The sequence below is a fragment of the Chiloscyllium plagiosum genome, chromosome 15 (genome assembly GCF_004010195.1).
Source record: "Chiloscyllium plagiosum isolate BGI_BamShark_2017 chromosome 15, ASM401019v2, whole genome shotgun sequence".
NCBI classification, from domain to species: Eukaryota; Metazoa; Chordata; class Chondrichthyes; order Orectolobiformes; family Hemiscylliidae; genus Chiloscyllium; species Chiloscyllium plagiosum.
Genome location: NC_057724.1, coordinates 23,454,285 through 23,461,547, shown reverse-complemented (window position 1 = coordinate 23,461,547; position 7,263 = coordinate 23,454,285). Strand labels below are relative to the sequence as shown.

The window sequence follows — 7,263 nt, the reverse complement described above, 5'->3', positions numbered from 1 at the left end:
TATAAAGAATCAAAAGCAATGTAACTTGTTGCTTCACCTTAAAGGAGATTTCTGTCCTTTGTCATCAATCTGATTTTGGTGATTGCACTTTTCCCATTGACATTTCCTCTGGCCATATGACTTGATTTTTTTTTACACCCCCAGTCCCCCCCCCCCCCCTCCACCCATTGCTCTCTCTTTGCCTTTTAAATCTTTTCCACATCAAATCCGGGTTCTTGTCTTCTAGGAGCTGGGCTGAAACCCAACTGATGCTAAGGTCTGGTCACCTCCATGAAAATGTTGAAAAATACTCTGGAGGTGGTCCCCATTGAGCGTACCATGCAGTTAGCTTCCTCCCTTATAGTGTAGGACCTGCTCCCTCCCTGCCCTAGTGAAAATGGAGAAAATGGTGGGAATAAAGGTCGGACCTTATGCCACTCCAGTTAGCAGTCAATTTTATGCAGTCTTGCCTCTGTTTGTGACCATAAAAATCTGGCCATCAACACCATCTGTCCCTATGGTAACTATCTGAGGCTGAACAGGACAGTATACAAACTGTTTGTTTTCACCAAGACTGTCTATTTGCTTCTCTAATAATGTCTGACACTCTACCTCAGTTCATCTGCTGCAAAAACCCTCATCCTCAAAGCTTGACTATTCTGGCAGCACTTCCAAATTCTATCATCGCTACACCTTAGTTAACCTGCTGCTCATGTGCTAACAGGAACCACACTCTGTTCACCATCACCCTGTGATCGATGACCTATATTTGTTCCTAGTTGAGCAACATCTCAGTTTTAAATTCTCCATCCTTGTTTTCAACTTCCTCACATGCCTCATTTCCTCATAACTCTGCAAACTCCTCTAGCCCTACTGCCCTGTGAGACATCCACACTCTTGCTTTCTTTCCTCCTTTAATATGAACGTCTCAATTAAAATCTTTGATTGAGTCATTTCTTTTTTATAATATCTGCTCATATCAATGCCAAATCATGTAATATATTGCTCCTGTGAAGCTTTTTTGTGATGTTTTACTTTGCCACTGGCATCACACCATTACAAGCTATTGTTTTTGGGATGCACATTTGAATGCAACACTGGGTACCTCGAGTAATTGCTGTTCAGAGACAGAAGGTAAAATTTATTTCAAAATATGAGATAAAATTGTCAGCTCCTGATCTGAACGACACAATTTGATTAATTATACCATGGGAAATGCAAAATCTGTTCCCTACTTTTTTCTTGCAATTGATTCATTTAAAAGAAAAGATCAAATTTTCCCTTGTTAAATTTACCAGTTGATTTACTTAATTTGTTCATCCTAAATTGATTTAAAGTACTACAAAAATTGTGAAACATAGAATTATAAGCATTATAGATTCATTTTGAGGCCATTCAGTCCATGATGTCTGTACTGGTTCTTTCCTTACACATATCAAAAACTAACTGCATCACCCCTCTCGCTTCCCTTAATCATTCATTTCACTTCTCTTAAAATAATACAATAGGCTGCCTGAACCATTCTGTGACAATGCTTCATAAACTCTCCAACTAAAAAAGTCTCTCCTTTCCTCTCCCCTCAGTTTCTTATATAATTATAAATGTCCCAATTACTTCCTAACCTGGACAAATAACTTTTCCCTATCCACTGTATTAAACATCACCCTTAGTTGACATAACACACTGTCAATGCCTTTTGAGCCTCCTCTGCTGAGGTGGGAATAGTCTCAGCATCTTAAATCCATGCAAAACTTTTTGTTTCCTATTGCTTGAATTCTCCTGGTAAATCTATGTTTCACACCACTGATAGTCTTGATTCATTTGCCGTGATGCGAGACCCAAGACAGCACATTGAATTTTAACCTAGTTCTCTTGGACAAAATATTATTATTGTTCTCTTCTGTACTACTACACAAATAAAACTCACATTTTGTAAGAAGTCATTTCAGAAACAATGTTATCTTATTGTATCTGAGGAAACTGCAGTTAAAAAAAACTGACAATAGGGAGAAATCTGAAAATGTAATAATCCCAGTATTTCAAAGATTGTGAACAAATAATTAACATATTACTTATTTTGAAAACTTTTTTTCCAAAGATTTCATTAGTCAAAATACATTGCTGCCCTGGCAACAGTTTGTGCTCTCACTGGGCAATAGAAGTTGGCACTACCACCAATGGAGGGGGCTATTGCAGGAGTGTAACCAATAGTTTTTTTTAAGACAACATATACTACTTTTCAAAAGCACTAATAGACAGATTATGGCTTTCGGTAAACTATGTCTTATTACTGAATGTGTCATAATATGTGGTTATACAAAGTGTGAATTGACTTCATTAGAGCAAATTCTTGTTTTCGGTAACTTGCTGACCTGATATGAAGAGAAAGTTAAACCTTCATAAAATGATAAACCTTGGAACTGGAGGTAACAAGATTTTAATTTTTATTTTGTACAACTCTAGGTAAATTCTTCTTAACTTGTTAATTCTTTTTCTAATTGTAATAGAAAGGGTAATGAGATATCAAATAATACAGAAAATACTATTATGAAAACAGTGAAATTGCAAATGGTTAGTTTTGATTTATCAGTTGACGTTTGGAGAAGCTAAACTTTTCAAAGGAAAAATAGTGCACAAAGTTGATTTGGTATTGACTGAATTTAATCTTATAAGATGGTTTGACAGCATAAGGGGAGTATTAATGTGAGTTTCATATGTTATGGAAACAGCCTCCATTTTTTTTAATTGCAGGACTGGTTCTGACGTTGTCCAGGCAATGAGTTCCAAATCTTAGACCACTAGAGAACAGTGCTGAGCTGCAACCTAGTCTAATGAATGCACCTACTTGTTGTCAATTATAGAATTATCTGTGAAGCAATGGCTTTAGTTGGCAGTCTGTTCACTTCATTAGAAAATTCTAAATGTTGAACAGTGGATTTAAAAACAGGGAAAAATAATTTGAATTGGAGGTGAAAAATAGTTGTACAGCCTTGAGGGAAATGTATTAATCATTTACATGTAGTGGTACCGAAAAGAAGATAAAGAATTTGATCCAAATGAAGTCAGAATAAACCATGTTGCAGAATTTCATTGGAATAATCCTAGCTTGTGATATATATTACAATACATCAGAATTGTTTAGCACATGCATTTTATTTATTAACTTAGAAAGGAATTTATCTTGCATGTAATATTGTCAGAAATTTATGCTGTATTTTCATACATTTTCTCCACTTTTGGCAATAATACTGTGTCAGCATTGTTTGTACTGTTATGCAGCATAAACAGAAAAAAATGTTACAGGAATATTCAGGTCCAGTTCTGCTTTTAGCTATTTGATGGTTTGGAGCAAAATAACTGCCTGAGGAGTTTTGAAATGTACTCTGCTGTCTGTCTGTCCTCAAATCAGTAAGACAGATTTAAAAAATACTACTATTTAAACCATCCAAGCTTTACTAATTAGGTGAAAACTTAAATATGAACATAACAAATACTTGAGAAAATTATAATGAGTCTGTTTTTGGTTCTGTTGCTTTCCCTATATTAGTAAAAGCACATTATTTCTTTAGTTAGCTTGATTGGCAAATCCTGGTTTACCATGTTATTGAAGTTACGATGTATTGCAGTATTGTGTGCCCTGGCCACGCACTGTAATATGCTGGTACTCTGTTCCAATCACCATGTTTGCAGGGCTGTGGGATCGATGTGGAGTAGTATGACCAGTTGGACCACTTTCTCAAAGAGTTGGCACAAGCACAATGGACCAAATGACCTCATTTGATGTTCTAAGATTTTTTTATTCTCTTTAAAAATAAGGTTTTTAACAAACATCAGGATACTTAATTAATTTAAATGTGGAAATTTGCCTGAGCAAAATGCAGTTTTTCACAGTGGGGACTCACTGCACCCTTGACACAATATGTAGTTATGTGTAAGGTTGTAGGGTGTTTGTTATTCTAACCACAAACAACACCACAAGAACAACTGAGATAATTTATTTCGGCTGTGTGAAAGATCAATTACATTAGAGGATTAGTGAAACCTCTTTTGTAAAGGTATATAAACCTATATAAATGTACAGAACAATAGACGAGCTGTCCAAGGCCAGCTTAAGAAAATAAGAGGAAATATGCACAGAAGGTAAACTTCTAAAAGCAATGAAAATGTATTAATAATGCAATTACTGTCTACTCTTTGAAATTGCTGGTATTTTTAATGATATGTTAGATTGTAATGAGTAGAATGTTGCAATAACATAAAAGTCAGAATTGTCACTAAAAGAACAGAAGAATATAATGTTCACTGATGATTTAAATTGATTGAATTGGGATCTTAACCATTTATGTATGGATGTTGCTCAAATTTGGAGACAGCAATACACTTCAAATGGATAATGCAATACACCAGACTAGCAGAACAAACATTTGAAAGACTGTGCAAAGGGCTCAATGAAAATAGGTTCGAGAGTATGTAAATTAAACTGAGAAGCAGGAATCTGACAATTTCAGCAATTACATCAAATGATTTATTTCTGAATAGTTAGATGTCGCACAAAGAAAACCAATTTCACCTTTCCTGGTAAGTGTTTAAAAATTGCAAAACAATTTGAACAATTGCTAAAAGTGCAGCCTCCAGTGGGCAGAGTCAAAAGCACAAAACTTCCTTCAATTTCAACACTATATGGCATTAATTCTGTAATCTGACTTTCAAGAGTCCAGAGAGATATAAGAGAAATTGACATACTAGCTGAGGATATGTCCTCTGAGGGAAAGGGCAGAGAAAGGAGGGAATGGTCAATTGATTATCTGAAAAGCTTTATGTTATGTCTGCCCATGCTGTGTAGGAAAATGTTTCAAATATATACACTCAATATGATGGAGCCCTCAATGTGCATGTAAAGAATAGGCTTGCAATTTTGCTAGACCTAATACTTAGGGAAATTGAGAAACAAATTTGTAAGGAGATCTCCACTATCTGCAAGAATAATAAGTAGGGGAGTTTAACTTTCCAAACATAGACTGGGACTGCCATAGTGTTAAGGGTTTAGATGAAGAGGAATTTAAGTGTGTATAAGAAAATTTTCTGATTCATTATGTGGATGTATCTACTAGAGAAGGTGCAAAACTTGACCTACTCTTGGGAAATAAGGCAGGTCAGGTGACTGAGGTGTCAGTGGGGGAGCACTTTGGGGCCAGCGACCATAATTCCATTTGATTTAAAATCGTGATGGAGAAGGATAGACCAGATCTAAAAGTTAAAGTTCTAAATTGTGGAGAAAGGCCAATTTTGATGGTATTAGGCAAGAACTTTCGAAAGCTGATTGGAGACAAATGTTCACAGGTAAAGGGACGTCTGAAAAATGGGAAGACTTCAGAAATGAGATATCAAGAATCCAGAGAAAGTATATTCCTGTCAGGGTGAAAGGAAAGGCTGGTAGGTACAGGGAATGCTGGATGACTAAAGAAATTGAGGGTTTGGTTAAGAAAAAGAAGGAAGTATATGTCAGCTATAGACAGAATAGATCGAGTGAATCCTTAGAAGAGTATAAAGGTAGTAGGGGTATCTTGCATCAGTATTTACTGTAGAAAAGGACATGGAAGATATAGAATGTAGGGAAATAGATGATGACATCCTGAAAAATGTCTATATTACAGAGGAGGAAGTGCTGGATGTCTTGAAAAACATCAAGGTGGATAAATCCCCAGGACCTGATCAGGTGTACCCTAGAACTCTTTGAGAAGCTAGGGAAGTGATTGCTGAGATATTTGTATCATTGATAGTCACAGGTGAGGTGCCAGAAGACTGGAGGTCGGCAAACATGGCGCCATTGTTCAAGAAGATTGGTAAGGACAAGTCAAGGAACTATAGACCAGTGAGCCTGACGTTGGGCAAGTTGTTGGAGGGAATCCTAAGGGACAGGATGTACATGAATTTGGAAAGGTAAAGATTGATTAGGGATAGCCATCATGGCTTTGTGCATGGGAAATCATGTCTCACAAACTTGATTGAATTTTTTGAAGAAGTAAGAAAGGGGATTGATGAGGGCAGGGCAGTAGATGTGATCTATATGGACTTCAGTAAGGCGTTCGACAAGGTTCCCCATGGGAGACTGATTAGCAAGGTTAGATCTCATGGAATACAGGAAGAAATAGCCAGTTGAATACAGAACTGGTTCAAAGGTAGAAGACAGAGGGTGGTGGTGGATGATTGTTTTTTAGACAGGAGGCCTGTGACCGGTGGAGTGCCACAAAGATTGGTGCTGGGTCCACTACTTTTCATCATTTATATAAATGATTTGGATATGAGTATAAGAGGTATAGTTAGTAAGTTTGCAGATGACACCAAAATTGGAGGTGTAGTGGACAGTCAAGAAGGTTACCTCCGATTACAACAGGATCTTGATCAGATGGGCCAATGGCATGAGAAGTGGCAGATGGAGTTTAAATCAGTTAAATGCAAGGTGCTGCATTTTGGGAAATCAAATCTTAGCAGGACTTATGCATTTAATGGTAAGGTCCTGGGGAGTATTGCTGAACAAAGAGACCCTGGAGTGCAGGTTCATAGCTCCTTGAAAGTGGAGTTGAAGGTAGATAGGATAGTGAAGAAGGCGCTTGGCGTGCTTTCCTTTATCGGACAGCGTATTAAGTACGAGGGCTGTATTAAGGCTAAGGCTGTTTTCCCTGGAGCGTCAGAGGCTGAGGGGTGACCTTATAGAGGTTTACAAAATTATGAGGGACATGGACAGGAGAAATAGACAAAGTCTTTTCCCTGGGGTGGGGGAGTCCAGAAGTAGAGGAGGGGAAAGATATAAAAGAAACCTAAGGGGCAACTTTTTCACGCAGGTGGTGATACATGTATGGAATGAGTTGCCAGAAGAAGTGGTGGAGGCTGGTAAAATTGCAACATTTAAAAGGCATTTAGATGGGTATGAATAAAAAAGGATATAGGCCAAGTGCTGGCAGGTGGTATTAGATTGGATTGGAATATCTGGTCGGCATGGGCGGGTTGGTCCAAAGGGTCTATTTCCGTGCTATACGTCTCTATGACTCTGTAATGCACAAAGGTCAGTTTGATGGTATATTCAACAGTTGCAAAGTTGAAGGTTTCAACCAACCTAATTCAGTTGATCCCCATTTACACATAAGCAGAAACTTGATGTTTAGAAGTTAGAAGGTGAAGGCAAGAACAATTCTATAACCAAAAGAGAAAATGCTGGTAAATCTCAGCAGGTCTGGCAGCATCTGTAAGGAGAGAAAAGAGCTGACGTTTTGAGTCTAACTGACC

General features: G+C 37.5%; 1 long non-coding RNA gene across 1 annotated transcript in view; it reads left to right on the top strand.

Annotated features, from left to right (window-relative positions):
- The first annotated feature begins 2,239 nt into the window (after nucleotides 1-2,239).
- LOC122557484 overlaps nucleotides 2,240-7,263 on the top strand; it is a 79,474-nt gene continuing 74,450 nt past the window's right edge. Inside the window, exon 1 of the long non-coding RNA XR_006313848.1 lies at nucleotides 2,240-2,405. This is a non-coding gene — a long non-coding RNA (uncharacterized LOC122557484). The remainder of the gene's footprint in view (nucleotides 2,406-7,263) is intronic.